At 34.2% G+C, this 23,986-nt stretch overlaps 1 pseudogene across 1 annotated transcript in view; it reads left to right on the plus strand.

Moving 5' to 3' along the window:
* Positions 1–822: 822 nt before the first annotated feature.
* The window catches only part of LOC308507345 (heat shock protein HSP 90-alpha-like), a 51,777-nt pseudogene continuing 28,613 nt past the window's right edge, over positions 823–23,986 (plus strand). Inside the window, exon 1 of the transcript in view lies at positions 823–886. The product of the transcript in view is annotated as a heat shock protein HSP 90-alpha-like (transcript). The remainder of the gene's footprint in view (positions 887–23,986) is intronic.

The following is a 23,986-nucleotide window of genomic DNA, read 5'->3' on the forward strand; positions in this document are numbered from 1 at the left end:
TAGGGATAGGAATCTGTTTATTACGAGTAGAATGCAAAATAATATGTGTATCATACATGTACTCATTCAAGAGCAACTTATTAAACACCTAATATATACCAGACATTATTCTAAGAGCTGAGAATGTATCCACAAACAAAACAAACTCCCCTCAGTGAGCTTTCATTCTAGTTGGTAGAGACAGACAACAAATCACTAAGAATTAAAATTGCTGACGGATTTCCATCTATGACAATACCTCATTACAGTCCACCTTCAAGTATTTATCTGTAAGCAAATGAAGTAAAATAAATGTTGTTCCTAAAAGATAACCTTTTAAAATTCTAATGTTTGTTTTCCAAATGAAGCGAGTCTAGGTTACTGATGAAATAAGTGCTAAGTATGTCTCTTGCAGAAAGGTACAAACTCAAGGAAATTCTATTTCTCAAGAAAAGATGACAAGGATTAAATTAATTCTAGAAGCAAGAACACTTGACTTTATCTATGGGATTTAATCTACCTCGTCCTTTTGTATCCTGATTATAATTTTACCTGCTTTAAATAAAACTACATATTTTTACAGAGCTGAAATCACCAGAAACTATATATATATATAACTATATATAACTATATATATACTTTATATATATATATATACTTTATATTTATATATATAAAGTGTACTTTATATATATATAAAGTTTATCTATATCTATATCTATATCTATATCTATATCTATATCTATATCTATATCTATATATATATAAAGTAGGTCAATCATTTTACTTATTTGGCATATTTGTCTGCGTTAGGTCTGTGTCCCCCACTAGAAGGTAAGCCCCATGGCGGCCAAGGCCTGGAATATCCCATTTGCCACCATATCCCCAGCATCTGGTACAGTGGCTGGTAAAAATCATAACATCATTCTGGACTCTCTTTCTCTTATATCCCACATCTGACCTGAAAAAATGCCTCCAGAATTCAGCCACTTCACACTACATCCTTATTGGGAGACAATTCTCCATGTATCTTTTACATTTCTGCTCATCTTATAAGGGAAAACACAATAGCTTTCGTTCTGGACTATTTTTCCAAGGAGGTTTGCTTAGCAAACTACTTTGGAAGATAGTGTCCTCCTCTGAAACAGAGGGCAAGTTTGTTTGCATCCAATATAATAAAAATAGCGTTGCTCTGCAAAAGAGAGCAAAGGCTGGGCCAGTTTCCTCATAATCCATTATAAAACATAGGGGTTTCCTAAGTTTGGGATCTCTCAGCTGTGACACAAACCCGCTGTATGCAGTGTCCCCTTGGGCCACACTGCAGCCCTCCCATGGGACTTGGGAAGGGGGGGTGGGGGGGCATGAATCAAATAAGAAGCTCATGCTGACTGCTGTGTCATGAGAAGTAAAGTCCTTTGTCTCTGATCCATAAGTCTCCTATTTTCTGCCAACATGCAAGAAACAAGCTAACTTGATAATTTACAAGTCAGTAGTCGGATAAAATCTCAGGCCCACACTGTTCTTGACAATCCTCCACTCCTATCCTGGCACAACTGACCATCATCTCTCCCTGCAGTAGCCTCCTAACAGGTCTCCTGCCTCCACCTTGGTTCTCCTACAGGCTTTTCTCCAATTAGCAGCCAGAATGATCCATTGAAAACTACGTCAGAGGGAGCAACTCCTCTGCTTAGACCGCTTCAGTGGTTTCCTGTCTGGACAATGCCCTACAAAGCTTAGTCTCTGGCTCCCTGCTGTCTTTCTTTATCTCATTTTGTTCCACCCTCCCAAGTGTTCCATGCACTTTAGACACACTGGGCATCTTGCTGCTCTGCGAGGCACACTTTCCTCTCAAGGCCTTTTTATTTACTATTTCCTCTGCCTGAAATGCACCCCCCACCCCAGCTTTAGGTCATTCCCTCAACTCCTTCAGGCCTCTACTCAAACATTGCTTTCTCATCCTATTCAAAATTGCAATTCCCCCTTCTCTACTCTGCATCCTTAGCCCCATTCTCCGCCTTATTTTTCTCTAAAGCACTTTGCAGCTTCTAATACACCATTTGCCATTTATTTTTGTTTGACTCCTCACACAAGAATGTAAGATCCATAAGGGAAAAATCTTTGTTTTACTCATTTCAGCATCCCTCATCTAGAACAATTCTTGGTACTTAGAATGCTTAATAATTCTTAATAAATTATCCAATCGATGCTTAATAAATTATTGTTAAATGACTAAGAATGGACTTCTAATCAGACCACGCTCAACCTCTTAGTAACTGTCATTTGGACACGTTGCATAGCCTCTCTCAGAATTAGTTTCCTGTCTGGAAAAGGAAAATCATCTTCATATGATTATTGACTGGATTGGACAAGGTACACATGAAAAACACTTACTAGGTATTTAATTAATGATATTTTCCTTAATAAGATCGCAATGAAATTTATATTAATTCTACACATTTTAGTTTTACCAGGGAAAACTTGATATATATTGCTAACCATATCTTTTCATCTTTATCCCCTCAGCACGGCACAGTTTCCAGCAAACACTAGTGCTTGTTTGCTTTCTCTCATAAAAATAATATATTTTTAAATATATTTATAATATATTTATATTAATATATTTATATTATATTATATATATATTATATTAATATATTTATATAAATATAAATATAGAGAAGAAACAGATCGTCTATAGTCCTAACATAGTCATGACTGTCATTACTATTTTATTGAATTTTCTTCTAGAATTTTTCCCCATGATATTTCTAATTGAAATTATGATGTACATACATTTTTATATGACTTTTTCACTTATTTTTTGATATAAACATTTTGCTACATATCTTTTGTCTTTCCAACCATTAGTTTTTGATAGTTGTATCGTTTTGTCAAATACATAGATTTTAGTTTACTTGGGCATTTTTTCATTATTGGTTATTTAGATAACTTCCAACTATTTATTTCAATAAATGTAAAAGGATTAAAAAGGAAAAGAATCTACTTTCTCTCTCTCCAAAACTAAAACATGTCAGACCCTTTTTGGGAGAAGGAACTGAATTCCTCTACTCTGCATTTAAAAGAGAATGCTTCTGAATAATTCATGGGTACACAGAGATGGAAAAGATATGCCTCATCGAGCTGATTATTAACATAATACAGCCAAATGAAACATTATCCTAAAAATGTCACTTAATTGCAGCTGTGGAAATGAGACTTTGAACATTGTAGAAAGAAGTCATATTTGAGATGTAAATAAATACATTTCAAAATTATTTTAAGGTATTGCCTACTACAAATTCTTCTCTGGAAATGTGGTTATTGGGATTTTTTTCACAAAAGTGGAAAATCAGTCCTTGCAATTTACCAAGTTAGTGAACAATCTAAAAAATAATATAGTAAACTTCTAAAATATCTGTTTATAAAAGGTAATAAAATCACCTAGATTTCTGTGTATAAATGTTAGCTTTTTTTTAACTTTTTGTTAGGTCACATGAGAAATAACACAAATGGTAAAATGAAAACTATGTGCTGATTACTTAGACCAATGATAATGTTTGATTATATCATTCCTAAAAGAAAGGTATACTTCTTATACCAAAAATGGAAACTATAGAGATATGAAAAAGTACGTGTAGAAACATTTATTTTACATGGGGACAGGCAAAGTAAAAAGAAAATGGAAGGATAGAGTACTGCTAACAGACTCTTTAAAGGTTACTGAATATTGGAGTTCAAATGGTTTTCTTCCTTCACTCTCCCTTAGCCCCAGTGTTTCCATCTATGAGTATGTCAGCTGCATTCCAGGCCTAATTGTGTCCTGGTTGTTTCGTTGCATGCTGACTTTCCTTCTGCAAGTCTTCTTTCCAAAATTCAGTGTATTCCTATTCTTGGTTTTTATCCCCCTTATTTTGATTAAAGTACAGCTTCCAGTGCTTCCTAAGAAGGTGAATGTTTCTGAGTACTCACATATCTGAAAAATATCTTTATTCTACCATTTATCTTACCTGATTCATCTCTTGATAGATTAAGAGGCCGGGCACATACTCTTAAAATTTTGAGGGAATTGCTCCCGTAATTTTTAGCATCCACTCTTGGATTGGAGAAATGAATGCTATTTTGACTTAGGTTGGAGGTAAGGAGCCTGAGGGACAATATCTGGCTGTCAGAGTTCTGAGCTGACAGTGAGGAGGGGAGACAGTGCGGAGAGTACCTGACTCACTGTCTACCCTGCTTTCAGTCCTTGCCTTGGTGCTCACCTCACTCTGCCTAACGTCACTGAGCTCAAGCATCCTCCAGTTCAAATCCTCTAGAGCATAAATCTGTTGCTCCTGAAAGGCAGGACCCCAGGGGCCAACCACATCCGTTCCCTCTCTTGTTAGCCCCATGCGTACTCCGCCCCCACCTCCTGCAGTGCTTGGCGTTTCTAAGAGCTGAGCCTCCAGAGCACGGCCAGGGTTATTCAGCACACTTTTAGTCCTCCTTCCTCACCTGTCTCATGTCATCCCCAAATCTCTCTCCGTTCCTATCTCCTCTCTGTGCTCTCCGTCCTAGTGAAATACAAACTTTGTTTTAGTCCTTTATTGTCTTTTTCTTAAAAGTTTTGAAGGAAAAGAGCATCTTTACTTTTCAAATGATGGCACATGTTGCTTCCTTTCTGCGGCCTCCCCGACTCCAGACTGCTCTGGTCCATTCTTCTATGCTTCCCTCTAAGTTCTCAGAGTGCTGGGAACAGATCTCTAGTACCTACTTTCTATTCTTTGTTCATTTCTTCTAAAATACGACACCTATGCTCTATATCATACATCTGAGCACTTGATCACATTTTATATTGGTTTGCCTTTATTTCATGCATCAGTAGGCATCTCATTGTGGGACAAAGGTAACCTTTCATATAAAGCCCCACAATGCCTAAAATAGGTGCTCTCAGACTTAGTGTGCCCAAGGAGCACTTAGAGAACTTGCTAAAAATGAAGACTGCAAGACTTCACCTCAGAGAAACTGAATATGACTGTGGTACCGTCCTGGGAGCTGGATACCTAACACGCACACCCACGTGATTCTGACACAGGTAGTTTTGGACCATACTGTGAGATATGTAGTCTAAGGACACGCCTGAACACTGTTCAATAAAAAATGAGCTGATTGCATTGGTTGATTTGTTGTTCTCTCCCGTTTTATCTTTGAAAGGCTGGGATTCTGGTTTACCTTAATATGTCATCATGAATCCGACATTCATGAATTTATCTCTTTTCCTTAGACTTACTATGCTTTTTTCCTTTAATATCTCAGTATCACAAATTGTCAGCCATATAAGGTATATGTTATTTTGTTGCCTTGAATTATTTCTTACAAGATTCACAGATATTCTAGTTATAAAATTCCTGTATTTGGCAAATATTTTGGTCACCTCAGGTTGCCTAATAAAACATCATAAACCAGGTGGATTAAACAACAGAAATTTATCTTCTCACAATTATGGAGGCTGAAAATTTGAGATCAGGGTACAAAGTATGGTTAGGTTCCGACGAGGACCCTTTTCCAAGCTTGCAGACTTCCTGGCTTGCTGCCTTCTCACTGTGTGCTTACGTGATCTTTCCTCAGTGTGTGCATGTGGAGATAGAGACAGAGAGGGTTGGGGAGGAGAGATCACTTTCTCTTTTTATAAAGGGACCAGTCCTATCAGGTTAGGACCCACCCTCATGACCTCATTTAACCCTAATTACCACCTAAAAGCCCTACCTCCAACCAAATACAGTCACATTGGCCATTAGGGCTTCAACATATAGATGGGGGTATGGAGGAGGAAGAGAGCAGGAATCAGTTCGATCCAGAGCAACAAACTAACACACACAACACAGGTACGGTTAGAACTACACATACACAGGTGCACCCAGGTCGTGGTGCAGTACCTTGAATGTGACAGGTGTTCAATAAGCATTTATTTGATGAGTAAAATAGCCAACATCTAGAAAACAAAGCTACAAAATAGCTAAGAAAAGAATATCTGCTGTGCTCTGCTTTATACAAAGTCAATGTATGAAAATGTGGAAACATGCATACTGATATATTTGATATGCAAAAGAATTCCCTAAGACTTCTTTGGGAGCATAGGAAGCATTTAACAATTCCATTTATACCTGTTTTCTTTTTGAAAAACCTTTCTTAAGCAAATTGAGGTTACACATTTAAATGCGTAATAAAATCAGATGAAGTTGATAAAATGAGCAAGTAATCATACCAACAATTTGGGGTGGTTTATCTTCAAAGGTTTCATTAAAATATAAATTTCAATAGTCTGAAGAAAAGGGAGGTGCAGCTTCAAGCTACTAGAAACTAAATAAGTCCAGTACATTTCACTGGCCAAAGTCAAGTCCCACGACCACTTCTGACTTCAAGAGTAGAGGGAGTATAATTCTCCCTTACATAAGGAGGAGTGAATGGGTCAGTGAATAGTAGCCCAGTCTGCCACAGTGCCTGTGAGAGCTTTTTGAATGCAAAATCAACTGTATTCTCCAAGGTATTTGTTGAAACATTTTATTTTTACTTATTTGAGGATTAATTTCTGACCACTGCATAGAAAATAAAAGCAAGAAATGACTCAAGAGTTCTATAGCAGCTGGTAGATATACAGTGATTTCTTTCCACACCTCTCTTTGACGTCTGAGTGGATGTGAAGAGACAATTTCAGTCTTTGAGGCTTCAGAACTGATTGAAAGTGAAATAATTATAGTCTCTTGCTTTGCCTGAAAAAGCTAGAACCTGAAAAGTGCCCCCAAGGGAAGAGTAGCATTTAAGCACAACATGCTCTAGAAAAGAGAAATGCTGGCTCCTAAAAATCTGCTGAAAGCTTCCCTCAACACATTTCTCATCTTTGCCTACTCAGAGAGCTGAGCGGTGAGCTCAATGAACAGAGACAAAAGTCTAATCCAGCTGTCTAGCATGCCACTGACAAGAGACACCGTGCTCCTCAGGACTCACCAAGCAGGAAAACTTTCTTCTCTTGGAAGGAATGGTGAAGTAGGAAAATGAACATGCCCTTCACTATGAGCCTCCACGTGGGGAACTATAACTTTTACGACCACTGTAACAGTCAGAAATCCATTGTAGTTGCCGCATAAACAATCACCAAGTACACCAACTAACAATCAAAGATTCATGGCTTCATACCATATTCCCAGCAGATACTGAAATAGTGCCTGAGCAACATAATTTCTAAATAAAAAGCTTCAAGTTATTGGGGGTAGGGTGACTCATAGGATAAAAGGAAAGAAAAGTGTCCTAGATATGCTATTTTGTGACTATTACAAAGTCTGAAGCCGTTTTATTTAGCTTGATTGAAGGAAGGCCTTTGTCTTTTTCCATTTAGCAAAAATATTTCCTGTGTTTTGTATTTGCCATGCAAAGGCTCCTTTTACCAGATTAAACAATCTTTTCCCTTCTGAATTTCATGAGGATTTCACTCATGTTTTCTCCTACTACTCATAGGATTTCTTTGTTTTAACATTTACTATTTGAAATCTGTAATCTGTTTGAAATTTATCCTAATATTCAGTATGAGGACTGTCTTCAGTTTTATATTTTTCCACATGGCTACTCAGTTTATCTCCACATCACCTATTAAAAGTCCATCATTTCCCAATGATTGGGATGCTGCCTTTAGAGTGTGTATGACAACATATAATGTTGCCATAGGAAGTTACATCCACTTATGCGTTTTCCATTCTGTTCTGTTAGTCTGTCTGTCTATCCAGGCACCATGATCACACTGTTATAATTATGTTTCAATATGTAGTAGGTCTACCTCACACCCATTGCTCTCTTTTCTGATGACTCCTTATACTTGGTTATTTATTTATTTAAATGACCTTTATAATGAACTTTTCTATCTCTAGGAAAGAAAACTTGATAGTAGTTTTATTGGAATTGTGTTAAATTTATAAATTAACTTAGGGAAAACTGATGTCTTTAGGTTTCCTTTTTCAATCCAAGTATATAGGTACATTTTTCCATGTGTTTGAGTTAATTTTTACGTCTTTTGGGACTGTTTTATAATTTTCTTCATTATATGTTTTGGGTATTTCTTCTTAATTTTGTGCCTAGTTGTTTAGTTTTGGCTATAATAAACAGGGTCCTCTCGTCTATTACATCTTATAAACAGTTTATTCTTCTAAACATGAAAGTCTCAATAAATTTAAAAAGATTGAAATCATACAAGCATCTAATCTGACTGCAATGGTATGAAACAAGAAAGCAATAACAAGGAAAAAAATGAAAAACACACAAACACATGGAAGCTAAAGAACATTCTGCTAAACAATAAATGGGTTAAAAATGAGATCAAGGAAGAAATGAAAAGATACTTTGAGACAAGTGAAAATGAAAACACACAAAATCTATGGGACAGAGCAAAAGCAGTCCTAAGAGAGAAACTCATAGCAATACATGCTTACCTAAAAAAACAAGAAAAATCTCAAATAAACAATCTAACCTTACACTAGAGACCTTTCTCTAGAAAGACTAGAGAAAGAATAGCAATTAAAGCCCAGAGTGCAGAACGAGGGAAATAATAAAGATCAGATTGGAAATAAAGGAAATAGAGTCTAAAAAAATAATACAAAAGATTAATGAAACCAAAAGCTGGTTCTTTGAAAATATAAAAACAATTAATAAACCGTTAGCCAGACTCATCAAGAAAAAAAGAGAAAGAACCCAAATAAATAACATCAGAAATGAAAGAGGAGAAGTGACAACTGACACCACAGAAATAGAAAGAATTACAAGAAAATATTACAATTTTATGCCAATACATTGGACAATCTGGAAAAGAAATGGAAACATTCCTAGAAACATACAAACTTCCAAGACTGAATCAAGAAACAGAAAATATGAATGGACTGATTACTACAAACAAAATTGAATCAGTAACCAACAAACAAAAGTCCTGAACCAGATGGCTTCACAGGTAAGTTTTACCAAACATTCAAAAAAGAATTAACGCCTGTCCTTCTCAAACTATTCCAAAAAATTCAAGAGGAGAAAAAGCTCCTAAACTCATTCTACAAATCCACCATTACCCTGATTCCAAAACTACACAAAGACGTGTGTGTGTGTGTGTGTGTGTGTGTGTGTGTATGTATTTGCCAATAACCCTGATAAACATAGATGCAAAAATCCTCAACAAAATAATAGTAGACCAAATTCAGCAATACGTTAAAAAGATCACACACCATGATCAAGTGGGATTTATTCCGGGGATGCAAATTTGGTTCAATCTTCACAAATCAATTAAATTGATACACCAAATAAACAAAATAAAAAATAATATGATCCTACCACTAGATGCAGAAAAGCTGTTTGACAAAATCCAGCATCCATTTATGATTAAAAAAAAACTCTTAGCAAAGTGGGAATAGAGGGAACATACCTAAATATAATAAAGTCCATATATGACTAATCTATAGCTAACATCATATTCAATAAAGAAAAGCTAAAAGCATTCCCCTCATGATCAGGAACAAGGCAAAGATACCCACTCTCACCACTTTTATTCAACATAGTATCGAAAGTTCTAGCCACTGCAATCAGACAAGAAAAGAAATAAAAATCATCCAAATTGAAAATGAAGAAGTAAAATTGTCATTATGCAGATCACGTGATACCATATGTAGAAAATCCCAAAGATCCACTAAAAAATGATTAGAACTTATAAATGAATTTAGTAAAGAAGCAGGATACAAAATAAATATTCGAAAAGCAGTCGCATTTTTATATACCAATAGTGAACTATCAGGAAGACAAATTTTTTAAAAAATCCCATTTACAATTGCATCAAAAACAACAACAACAACAAAAAAAAAACACCTAGGAATAAATTTAACCAAGAAGGTAAAGGACCTGTACTCAGAAAATTTTAAGACATTGAAGAAGATACAAATAAATGGAGGCATATACCATGCTCATGGATAGAAATTAACATTGTTAAAATGTCCATGCTAACCAAAGCAATCTATAGATCCAATATAATTCGTATCAAAATACCAATGGCATTTTTCATAAAACCAGAACAAATAATCCTAAATATTTTATGGAACCACAAAAGACCCTAAATAACCACAGCAATCTTGAGAAAGAAGAGCAAAATTGGATGCATCACACTACCTGATATATAACTATATGCCACACAGCCATTGTAATTAAAACAGCGTGGTACTGGCATTAAAACAGACACATAGATCAATGGAGCAGAATAGAGAGTCCAGAAATAAACCCACATCTATATAGTAAATTAATTAAAAATTATAGTAAATTAAAATTAATTATAAAATTATATATTTACTATAATTATAAAATTATAGTAAATTAAAATTAAAAAGGATGCACGAACACACAGTGGGGTGATGACAGCCTATTTAATAAATGGTGCTGGGAAAACTGAAACAACACATGGAAAAAACTGAAGACAGACCACCTTCCCCTCCATATACAAGAACAAACTCAGAATGGATTAAAGACATTAATGTAAGACCCAAAACCATAAAACTCCTAGAAGAAATCATAGGCAGTAAAGTCTCTGACACTGCTCTTAGTAATGTTTTTTTTTTTTTTTCTGATGTATCTCCTCAAGCAACGGAAACAAAAGAAAAAATAAGCATATGGAGACTAAAAAATTTTGCACAGCGAAGGAAACCATCAACAAAATGAAAAGACAACCTACAGTATGGGAGAAGATATTCACCAATAATACATCTGATAAGGGGTTAATAGCCAAAATTTTAAAGAACTCATGTAACTCAATACCAAAAAACAAACAGTCCAATTAAAAAATGGACAGAGGACCTGAATAACTATTTCTCCAAAGATGACATACACATGGCCAATATATATATGAAAAGATGTTCAACATCACTAATCATCAAAGAAAAGCAAATAAAAACCACAATGAGATATCACCTGTCAGAATGGTTATCATCAATAAACCAAAAAACAAGTGTTGGCGAGGATATGGAGAAAAGGGAACCCTCGTGCACTGTTGGAGGGATTGAAAATTTGTGCAGCCATAATGGCAAATAGTTTGGAGGTTCCTCAAAGAATCAACAAGAGAACTACTTTATGACCCAGTAATTCTTCTTCTGGGTGTTTATCTGAAGAAAGCCAAAACACTACTTTGAAAAGATACATGCACTCCTATGTTTATTGCGGCACTATTTACAATACCCAAGATATGAAAGCATCCTAAGTGCCCATCAATGAACATTTTGGATACAGAAGAATTGGTACATATATAGTGGAATATTACTCAATCATAAAAAATAAAATCTTACCTTTTGCTACAACATGAATGGACCTAGAAGATATTATGCTAAGTAAAATAAGTCAGACTTAGAAAGATAAATATCATATAACCTCACTTATATGTGGAATCTAAAGAACAAAATAAATGAAAAAACAAAACAGAAACAGACTCACAGATACAGAGAACAAGCTGATGGTTACCAGATTGGGGGTAGGGAGGGAGATTAGAGAGCTGGGTGAAAAAGGGAAGGGATCAAGAACTATAGTTTGGCAGTTATAAAATAGTCACAGGGATATAAAGTACAACATAGGGAACATAGCCAATCATACTGTAATAACTATGTATAGTGCTAGGTGGACACCAGACTAATCAGGGGGATCACTTCATAAATTACATCCAATTATTATACTGTACACTTGAAACTAATATAAAATAATATTCATTGTCAACTGTATTTGAAAAAATATTTGTATTTGAAAAAATATTTGTATTTGAAAAAATATTTGTATTTGAAAAAATATTTGAAAAAGCATAAAATATTTAGGGGTCAAATTAATAAACTATGTGTAAGACTTGCACTTTGAAAACCACAAACACTATTGCAGGAAATTATAGAAAAGCTGAGTCAATGGAGAGATAGTCTATGTTAATGGATTGGGAGACTCAATATTATTAGGTGTCAATTCTATAAATTGAACCCAATCACAGTCAAAATCACAGAAGAATTTTAAAAGAAATTAATGAACTAATTTAAAAATGCATATGGACAATAACAGAAAGTTAACTGGAAAATACCAAAATATATGGAGATTAAATAACACAACTCTAAATAAACACATGGGTCAATGAAGAAGCCTCAAGAAAATTTAAAAATATTTTGATCTAAATAAAAATACAGCTCATCAAAATTTGTGGAATGCAGCAAAAGCAGTGCTTAGAGAGAAATTCTTTTGCATTCACTGCATATATTAGAAAAAATCTAAAATTTATAATCTAAGCTTCCACATCAGGAAACTTTATAGAAAAAGAGCAAATAAAATCCAAAGTGAGCAGAAGAAAAGAAATAATAAGAAGCAGAAGGTATCTATGAAATTGAAAACAGGAAAGCAAGAGAAAAAAATCAATAAAACCAAAAGCTGGTTCTTTGAAAAACTGATGAAATTGATAAACCTCTAGACAGACTAAAAAATAAAATAGGACAGAAATTGCTAATGTCAGAAATGAAAGAGGAGACGTCACTATAGACTTTATGTACATTAAAAGGATAATAAAGGTATACTATGAACAAGTCTATGCCCACAAATTTAATCATACATGAAATGAACCAATACCTTGAAAGGCACAATTTGCCAAAACTCACAAAAATAGACCATCTTAACATACTTACATCTATTAAACATATTGAAACAATAATTAATAACCTTCCAAAACATAAGGCACCAGGCCCAGATGGGTTCACTGGTGATATCTACCAAACATTTAAGAAAGAAATTATACTAATTCTCTACAATCTTTCACAGAGGATAGAAACAGGGAGGATATGGTGCAACAAGAACTTTCATTTATTGCTGGTGAGAATGAGAAATGGTACAGCCATGTTGGAAGACAGTTTGGTGATTTCTCACAAAACTAAATATAATCTTGCCATATGATACAGTACTCACACTCTTTGATATTTACTCACAGGAATTAAAAACATATGTCCACACAAAAGCCTGCACATGGGTGTTTATAGCAGCTTTATTCAAAATTTTCAAAAGTTAAAAGCAACCGAGATGTCCTTCAGTAGGTAAATGGATAAATAAACTATGGTACATCCAGGAAATGGAATATTATTCAGTGCTAAAAAGAAATGAGCTATGAAGCCATGAAAAGATGTGGAGGAACCTGAAATGTATATTACTAAGTGAAAGAAGCGAATCTGAAAAAGCCGTGTACTGTATGATTCCAATCTGAAAAGGCTACACATTGTAAAACTATATGTATAACCCTCAGTTTTTCCTCTTTGTCCCCAAAACTGTTTCTGATTAGTTCATTCACTTATTCTTTTCTTTAGGTTCCGCATATAAGTGAGATCATATGGTACTTGTCTAGGAGAAAGGTGAGGGGATTAGAAAACAGTCGGTAACCACAAAATGGCCTCAGGGTTTTTGAAAAATAATTTGGGGAACATAATCAATAATGTTGTAAAGATTTTGTAGGGTATCTGATGGACACGTGTCCCATCAGATGTAGATGCTTGATCAATGTACTGTACACCTGAAACTGAACAATGGTGAATGCCAACTATAATTTTATATATATAATGTGATGGCTCGGTGCGCTGTTGGAGGGATAGTGGATGGGGGGATGGGGGAGGGGGTCCACAGTGTGAGGGATATAAATGATGAACGTCTAAGTATTACCTGGTCTTGTGCACCTGAAACTAATAAATATATCTATATATCTATATCTATATATAGATATAGATATATATAAAACTATATGTATAATATTTTATATATATCTATATATAGATATAGATATATATAAAACTATATGCATAATATTTTATATATATCTATATATAGATATAGATATATATAAAACTATATGTATAATATGACATTCTGGGAAAGGCTAAACTATGGCTGGCAGGAGTTTGGAGGTGCAGGGAGAGACAAACAAGTGGAGCACAGAGGGCATTTAGGGCTGTGAAAATACTCTGCATGATACTATAATTATGGATACATGTCATTATGCATTTGCCGAAACCCATTGGAAGTACAACACCAAGAGTAAACTCAAAGTAAACTATGGACTTTGGGTGATTATGATGAGTCAGATAAGTTCACCAATTGTAGCAAATGTACCACTCTGATGGGGGTGTTTATAATGAAGGAGGCTGTGCCTATGTGAGAACAGGGAGCATATAGGAAATTTCTGTACTTTCTACTCTATTACTGTGAACCTAAAACTACTCTAAAAAATTGTCTTAAAATTTTTATATGGAAATCCCAAGGATCTCAAATAATAAAAACTATTTTAAAAAATCAAAGTTTGAGGATTTATACTCTCTGATTTCAAGACATTATAAAGCTACAGTAATCAAGACAGTGTAAAAATGGCACAAATATAGACATATAGATCAATGTAACAAATCTGATCAAAAGATTTTTGACAAAGGTGCCAAGACAATTCAACGGTGAAATTATAATTCTTTCAATAAATGGGTCTAGAACTGGATATCTGTAAAGAAAGAGAAAGAAAGAAAGAAAGAAAGAAAGAAAGAAAGAAAGAAAGAAAGAAAGAAAGAAAGAAAGAAAGAAAGAAAGAAAGAAAGAGAGAGAGACTCCAAATGATCATAAACCCAAAATTAAAAGTTTCAACAATAAAACTGTGAAAATAAGAAAAAAACTTTATATTCTTTGGGTCAGAAGATATTTTATAAATTAAACACAAAATCAATAACTATAAAAGAAAAAAATTACAGATTGCACTTAACAAAAGTAAAAACTTCCTGTCTTCAAAACACGGAATTAAAAAAGTGAAACTGCTAGCCACAGACTTGAGAAAAATATTCAAAATCAGAAAATACCCAAATAAATATATCTGACAAAGATTTTGTATCAATAATATATAAGGAACACTTACAACACAATAAGACTAACAACCATTAAAAAAAAAGTTGATTTTACTAAAAAATTCAGTGAGACCTGTACTCTGTATCCCTTATGGATTGGTAATAAAATTGATCCTATGACCAACTATTAGTTTAGCAGGACTTCTTACTGCTTGATACTTTCTAGAAGGCAGATTACCCATTTTACGGAGTATTGCTAAATTTGTTTGAATTCGACCTCTCACACACAGTGTGGATCTAATTAAAAAACAGAGAGCAGGGGCTCCACCAAATTTACAGGACAATAAAGTTCTTACAGATTATAAAAACTGTTTTGAGTCTGCTTCACTAATAATGCTTGCAATTAAATGGCCATATATAGAGGTTGTCAAAAATGTATACACATTGTAAGAAAGGAAAAAAAAACTGTACTACAATTGTAATACTCAATATAGACCGATAACAAAAGATGAACACAAGTCATGTGTATACATTTTTGGAAAAAAAAATATATATATATCAGCAAACTGAGGAAAGGAAAATAAATAATAGTATACTACATGGCTCAACTGCCAATATAGTTGTAGAAATGTAAACATTGAATATTAATTTAACCATAGTTGTGATATAACTTTATTCAGAGTAATGAATTGAAGCTCTTCTGGAAACTATGATGTATGATGTTAGGGAAGAATTGAGAATTAAGTCAGAAATCACATTTTGCAAAATGTGCACTGACTCACAGAACTGTATTCATTACAAACTCTCAGAATAAATACCAGTTCACACAGACTCCTATACACAAGATAAGACCATAAATAAACTGATGCAAGGGTAATTCTGCATGGTCTCATATTTTCTAAACAATAAAAGCACTGAATGTTCCATCATCCCCTCCGATTTATAAATTCTGTCCAATCTCTGCTAAGATTACTGCAAACTTTGTAACATCCCTTCACTACCTCCTTTGATTCTGCATGATGTAGGATCTCCTTTGATACAGCAAATAATAAACCTAACTATTGATTTCAGCTGTTCCTAATGGTCTCTGGCTGATATAAAAAAGAGAATTAGAAGATAAGAAGCATAGTGTGTGGTACTAGATCATCATACTGCATAGTTGGAAGTCAATAAACAATGCATAAAATTTATAAATCAAAAGCAACATGAAAAAACAGGTTTACACATATGGAGGTAAGTATCAAGAGAATCAGTTATGGAAACAAATTGGTAGCCTCATGAGTTGAGTTAGAAGACTGGGGTGTTTGTCTGTTTGTTTAAAATCTTGCAGAGCTATTTGAATCTTTAAGCTACATACATATCTGACTTTGATAATAATAAAATTAAACTGAAAATAACAAATTAGGCAAATATTTCAGGAAAGAATAAGAAGACTAAGCCATATTCTATTCCTTGCTTATCTGAATTTGTAAACTAATATTCCTAACCACTTTTTATTTATTCACTCAACAAATATTTCTTTATAGAACACCACTACGTACCAGACAGAATTGTAGGTACTGGAGACACAATTGAGAAAAAGAGACCAAAAAGAGAGAGAGAAAAAAAAATCAATCCCTGCCCTAAAGGAGTTCAGGTAGATAAGGACTCTAGAAGTTACCTACCTCCCCAAAAGGTAAAATACTAGTTCGCAAAGCTGGCAGATGGTTCAGCCAGGATTTGAAATATGATATTCTGACTCCAGAACCTGTTGACTTTAATTTTAATTATGGACAGATTGGGACCGGGTCAGGAAATGTCTAAAATGAATCTGGAGGCTCTTGTAGTGGAAGAAAGTAAGAAAGTGCTCCAAAAAGAGGACTCTAATGATGGGTATATATTAAAGGGACATAGGAGCCAACTGAAAGAGCTCACAATGGCCAAAACTAACAATTGAGCAATAAAATGAATAAAGTAGTGTTGGATTATAGCCCAAAGTATGAATTAAATGTCCATGAGTCCAAATTGACAAACAAATGATAGATGATAGATGGATACATAGATACATAGACAGACAGACAGATGAGAACAAATCCCCTATACAGCAGAAATCCAAATAATTTATAGCTACTCTATACACAAGGCAGGGGAGCATGATTCCCAATTCCTTAAGTATGGGTTATCAATAGTGACTTTTTTCCAAAGAGTACAGCATGGAAAAGGGGGATGAAAAGAGTAACTTTACAATGGAGAAACCTGACACACACTATCTCAGCTAGGTGATCAAGGTCAACATCAACAGGGATAAGTCATGTCGATAGTATTTGCCTTTGATATAATATGATGAAAATGGCACTTCTGTGGTCTTCCTACCCAAAACTCCTAACCCCAGGCTACTCAGGAGGAAAAACATTAAAATATCCCAACTGAAGGACATTCAATAAAATATATGATCAGTACTCCTCAAAACTGCCAAGGTCATGAAAAACAAGAATAGTCTGAAATGAGAAGTTGCCACAGCCAAGAGGAGCCTAAGGAGACATGACAACGTAACGCAATGTGATATCCTGGATGAGATTCTGGAACAGAGAAAGGACATTAGTTGAAAACTAAGGAAATCTGAATAAAGTATGAGCTTTCATTAATAATATATCCTTTGGTTCATTAATTGTAAAAACCACACCATGCTAATGGAAGATGTTAATAACAGAAAACTGGGTACAGGGTCCATGGGAATTGTCTGCTATATCTTTGCCATGTTTCTACAAACCTGAAACTGTTTGCAAAAGTACGTTTATTTATTTTGAATGAAATAAATATATTTATAAATGAAAAATATAATTATATTAGTTTAAATATAAAATATATAAATTGACTTATTTATAAACGGAAAATATATGGGCAGATTGGCAATTAGGGGCTTTTTATTCTTCAAAAATAACAACATAGACCCCAGTTGGCTAAGTCTCCATATCATATGCTTTATGACACAGGTTGTTTAAAAGCCAAGGTTATAAATTTCAAATTGAATACTCTAAAAATTGTGCTAAAAGGACTTAAATATCAAATATCAAAAGTAGTTTTTTCTAGGGTGAGATCACAGGTGACCTTTCTATTGCTTTCTGTGTTTTCCAAGTTATCTGCAACACATATATTTTCAAAAAGGAAACAATAACAACAAAAGAAATAAATATGTTTTTGGTAAACTTGCAAGCAATTAATTTAAATAAGTTCATGTGAGAAGGCACCTCAGAGGAAGAGAAAGGAAGACCATTTATTCTACAAATACTAGATGCCAGTCACTGGTCTGGGAACTTAACACATTATTTCATGCAAATGTGTAAACTAAGGATGTCCTTGAATTGAATCACATTTGGAAAGTATTTTTATGTTTATGAAGCCACTGTAAGTTAAAGCAAAAATGCTAAAGCATGGTTTTTAGAATTCCGATCAGGTATTTTTTGTTCTTACGCTAAGAGAACAATTAGTTACCTACCACCTAACATGTCATCTATATTTTTTTCTTGTCACACAGTTTTATTTGATCCACATCTGAAGAGAAGCCAATACACCATGTCTTGCCTGTATATGAATCTCTTAAACTAATTTTATGCTTCATTGTGAAATAATTGATTTGTGATTCACAGGACATTAATTAACTCAGATAAGCCTTTAATAGTAAGTAAATAATGAAGTTTAGAAAATGACAGCATGTAATGTGTCCAAAGGAAATATTTTCCACAGTTTGTTTTAGTTTGTGTGCATTTTATATTACATAAAATAAAAAGGGACAAAAATTGTAATCACATTGATCACAGATGTTAAGATTACAAATTTCATATATATGCATATATATTTACACAGGACCCATTTTCTGTGAAAGTATATCTCAAAATCAAAACTACAATCAGTAATCAACATCATTGTTCTTGCAAATCATTGCAGAAAATAGTTGTTTAGTAAATTTGTGTATTTATGGATTGTTTTCTCTAAAGATTTTCAACCAACATATAAAAATTGTTTTTCCCCCAGACACCTTTTCTTGGAGGTGATTGCTAAGTTGCAGAGAGTGACAATATTGTAATTACTGAATGCTGGCTCAGCATTTTATCAGACATAGTCTGATTTAATTCGTACAATAATCTCCCATATTTGTACTATTATCCCCAATATACAAAATCTTGTCTAAAGTCACACAGCAGTAGTAGGTAGAAGAGCTGTGTTTCAAACCCAGTTATGTCTGATTCCAAAGTCCAAATTCTTAACAAAGTCCCAATTCTTAACCACCTTGCTGTTCTGCTCTTTAGTACCAGTACCTGTCTTTCACACAGCTTCTGAGGCTCCCCACTCTACTCAGCTACCCTGGTCAGTTGAACTTACCCTAGTACTGTGCCCCTATATCCAAACCACTCTCATCTCTTACCTAGAATGCTGCAGTAGCCTCCTTTCTATGGATCTTCAAATCTTCCTAATTCTTTGTCTATCCCTTCCCTCCATCACCATCCCCAGCTGCAATCCATTCTCCACACTGTAACTGCAATGACTTTTCTCAAACCATGTGGCCTACAAGCCATTATCTGTTTGCTACATGACTCTCAACCTTCTTGCACAAGGCTAGCCTTCATCCTCTGGGCTCACGCCACACTAGTCTTTTTCATATATGAATATGTACCATACTCCCTCCTACCACAGGGCCATGGTATATACTGTTCCCTCTTCTTGGATCATTCTTTGCCTAGTTAACTCCTACTCACCCTTCACATAACAATTCATAATCATATCATTAGGAAGCCTTCCTTGACCTCCATTCCTAGACATAACTTCCTATTATGAGAACTCTGGCAACATGAGTCTCTGTTCCATTACATGCTGCCATTACAATGTTATCTGTGTGTGTGTGTGTGTGTATGTTTACTTAATTAATGTCTGATCTAAGCCCCTATGCCCTATTGTGCACCACATTGTAAACTCAGTGAGGGCAAGGACTCAGTTTGCTTTTGCTCACCATGTTATGGTTTTACACACAGTAAGCTTTCAACAAATTCCTATAGATGAGTAGACTGTTCCCATTTCTACCACCATCAACATCTAAAGACTACTACTGTTCTCCTATAGGAAGAATGTTCTCTGCCCCTTCACAAGGTCAATGGTGGGGGTAAAAATAGGGCACAGGGGATACATAAATATCATGGTGGTACTGACCGCAGAATAAACCTACTGTGATTCATGGACAAGAATTTAAACAGCTACTTTAAATTCTAGGTTTTGGTTTCAAATACATATCTTTATCCTTCAATAATCCCTGAATTACTAATTTCTATATATGTCTATTCAGTGTCTCTACTTGAATTTCTAATAGGCATTTCAAATTTAACATGTCCCAACCTGAACTATTTTTATTTCTCCTCTTAATTCATTCCTCCCTAGTTTTCCCCATCTCAATAAATGACATCACCGTGCATCTAGTTGCTCAGGCCAAAAACCCAGGAATCATGCCTGATTCTCATCTTTCTCACATACCCTACATTTAATTCAAATGTGTGCCTTGTTCAAAACACTCCAATGGCTCCCTATCATACACAGAATAAAATCTAACATCTTTATTTGACCTTAAGACTCTTCAAAATGTGGCCCTTCATCACCGTTTTGATCTCATTTCCTCATTGTTACCTTCCTCACCGGAGTTCAGCATCATTGGCTTCCCTATTGTTCCTTAAAAATGGACATGACCACCTCAGACTCTTTGTACTTGCTTCCCTGTGCATGAAAGGACATTTCCTCAGGACACTGTTCACACATTCCCTTTTGGAGAATCTACACAGCCCCCAATGCTGCTCTATAGCCATTTATCTCTTTCCCTTTTCTAAATAATGGATCTTGAGATTATCATGCTAAGTGAAATAAGTCAGACAGAAAAAGTTGAGAACCATATTATTTCACTCATATGTGGAATGCGGGATATAAAACTAAAGCAACAAGCAAAACAAATAAATAAAAACATGGACACAGATAACAGTTTAGTAATTACCAGAGAGTAAGAGAGGAAAGGGGCCGGTAGAAGAGAGTTTCTTATCACTACTAATATTAAATTATGCATTTATTTATATGTCTATTCATTTATGCATCCACCACTTTACTTTAAACCTCTCAAGTTTATCCTGTTAAGCATCTAGGAGCTTAATAATTCTCCTATAAATGAATAAACATGATTGCCAATGTCCAACTATTTTGAATTATCTAACAGTTTGAAATTTTCATGTCAACTACATTTTAAATAGAAAGTAAATTAACTGTTTAATAACTAATGTAAAAAGGATAGCAAAGCAAAATGTAATCTTTTAATGATTAGCTAAGAATGATTACAAATCTGTGCAAACCAACTGTAAAAAATATATATAAAATAAAAGCTTTATTGTGGGGTTTCTTAATTAGCTTAGGAAAATTCAGGGTCAGACAAGTTATTTCCTTTATTGTTTTCCTTTAGCCTTCCTCTGCAAAGTCTGTCATCAACCTCTACTCATGACAGTATTATGGCAATAATACTGTGTGTCAATGCAAAGATCATGTAATTTATAAGGAAAAAAACAATGATGTTCAAAGCAGTAAAATTGTTACATGACTCACAGTGATTACTCAGTACGTAAAGTTTAAGAAATATGGATAGAAGTTCACTGTCGATATTTTTCTTTATGTTATCCGACCATTAGCACCAAAAAATCACAAATTTCCAATTCAAGCAAAAAATAAAAAACAAAACAAAAACAAAAGAAAGAAAAAAACTAATTAACACTGCATTTCCTTTTTTTGTAATTTTTATTAAATTTATTGGGGTGACATCCTTTGTTAAGTTTATTCCTAAAATTATACAGGTTTCAAGAGTACTATTCATATATTTCATTGTGTGTTCACCACCTAAAATCAATTCTCCTTGTATAACCGTATTTAACCCCCTTTACCCTCTTTACCTCTCCTCCTTCCCCTTTACCCCCTTTACCCTCTGTTGTTACCCTCAGTTAACCACTAAACTGTTGTTTGTGTCTGTGATTTGTTTGTGTGTCTTGTTCGTTTGTTGCTTTCTGCTTTATATCCCACATATGAGAGAGGTCATACGATTGTCGAATTTTTCTATGACTTATTTCGATTAGCATGATAATCTCAAGATCCATGAATGTTGTCGCAAATGGCAGTATTTTATATTATGGCCAAATAATATTCCATTGCATATATGTACTATTCTTTACCCAATCATCTACCGAAGGACACTTTGGTTGTTTCTATGTTTCGGCCACTGTGAATAATGCTGCAATGAATATAGGTGTATATATATCTTTATGGATAAATGTTTTTTCAGATTTGTTGGGTAGTCACCCAGAAGAGGGATTACTGGGTCATATGGTAATTCTAGTCTTAATTTTTTGAGGAACCTCTATACTGTTTTCTATATTGGCTGTACCAATTTAATTCCAACGAACAGGATTCCTTTTTTTTCCACAACCACTCCACACTTCCTATTACTTCTCTTGTTGATAATAGCCATTCTAACAGGTGTAAGGTGGTATCTCATTGTAGTTTTCATTTGCATTTCTCTAATAGCTAGTGAAATTGAGCATTTTCTCATATATCTGTTAGCTGTTTATACGTCTTCTTGGGAGAAGTTTCTGTTCAGGTCCTCTGCCCATTTTTTAATTGGATTGTTTTATTGTTGTTGAGTTTTTTTAATATATTTTGGATATTAGCCCCTAATCTGAGGTATTCTTTGCAAACATCTCCTCCCATTTGGTTGGTTGCTTCTTTGTTTTGTTGATGGTTTCTTTTGCTGTGCAGAATCATTTTAGTTTAATATAGTTCCATTCATTATTTTTTATTTATTTCCCTTGACTTTGAGGTAAAATTCGTAAAATCCTCTCTAAACGTAAAATCCTCTTCAAAGTCCATAAGTTTAGTAGTACCTATGCTTTCTTCTATGCAATTTATTGTGATTTCAGGTATTATATTTAGGTCTTTGATTTACTTTGAGTTAATTTTATTATATGGTGACAGATATAAATCTAGTTTCATTCTTTTGCACGTGGTTTTCCAATTTTCCCAGCACCATTTATTGAACAGGCTTTCTTTTCTCCATTGTATGTTTTTGGCTCCTTTATCAAAAATTAATTGCCATATACATGTGGGTTTATTTTGGGGTTCTCATTTCTATTCAATTGGTCTGTGTACTTGTTTTTCTGCCAATATCATGCTATTTTGATTATTGTCGCTTTGTAGTATAAATTGACGTCAGGGAATATGACACCTCTAACCTTGTTCTTTTTCCTCAGGATTGCTTTCGCTATTTAGGGTCTGTTATAATTCTATATAAATCTGATGATTTTTTGTTCTGTTTCTTTAAAAAATGCCGTGTAATTTTGATGGGGATTGCATTAAATCTGTATATTGATTTTGGTAATATGACCATTTTAACGATGTTGATTCTTTCAATCCATAAACAAGAAACATCTTTCCATTTCTTTGTGTCTTCTTCAATTTCTTTTAATAATGTCATAGTTTTCAGTGTACTTGGAGGTCCTTCACATCCTTTGTTAAGTTTATTCCTAAGTATTTTATTCTTTTTGTTGCAATTGTAAAAGGAATTGCTTTCTTCATTTCTTTTTCTGAAATTTAATTGTTAGTAAATAGGAACGTAATGGATTTTTGTACATGGATTTTGTATCCTGCAATTTTACTATATTTTTTATTATTTCTAATAGCTTTTTAGTGGAGTCTTTAGGGTTTTCTTTATAAAGAATCATGTCATCTGCCAAAAGTGACGATCTGACTTTTTCATTCCCAATTTGGATGCATTTTATTTCTTTCTCTTGCCTGATAGCTCTGGCGAGGACTTCCAACATTATGTTGCATAGCAGTGCTGAGGGGGAGTGTCCATGTCTTGTTCCTGAACATAGAGGAAAAACTTTCAGTATTTCATCGTTAAGTATGATATTAGCTGAGGGTTTGTTGTATATGGCCTTTATTATGTTGAAGTACTTTTCCTTCTATATCCATTTGATTAAGTGTTTTAATCATAAATGGATGCTGTATCTTGTCAAATGCTTTTCCTGCGTCTATTGATATGATCGTATTATTTTTATCCTTTATTTTGTTTATGCAGTGTATCATGTAGTGTACAATTTATG

The sequence above is a fragment of the Rhinolophus hipposideros genome, assembly GCF_964194185.1.
Source record: "Rhinolophus hipposideros genome assembly, chromosome: 14".
NCBI lineage: Eukaryota > Metazoa > Chordata > Mammalia > Chiroptera > Rhinolophidae > Rhinolophus > Rhinolophus hipposideros.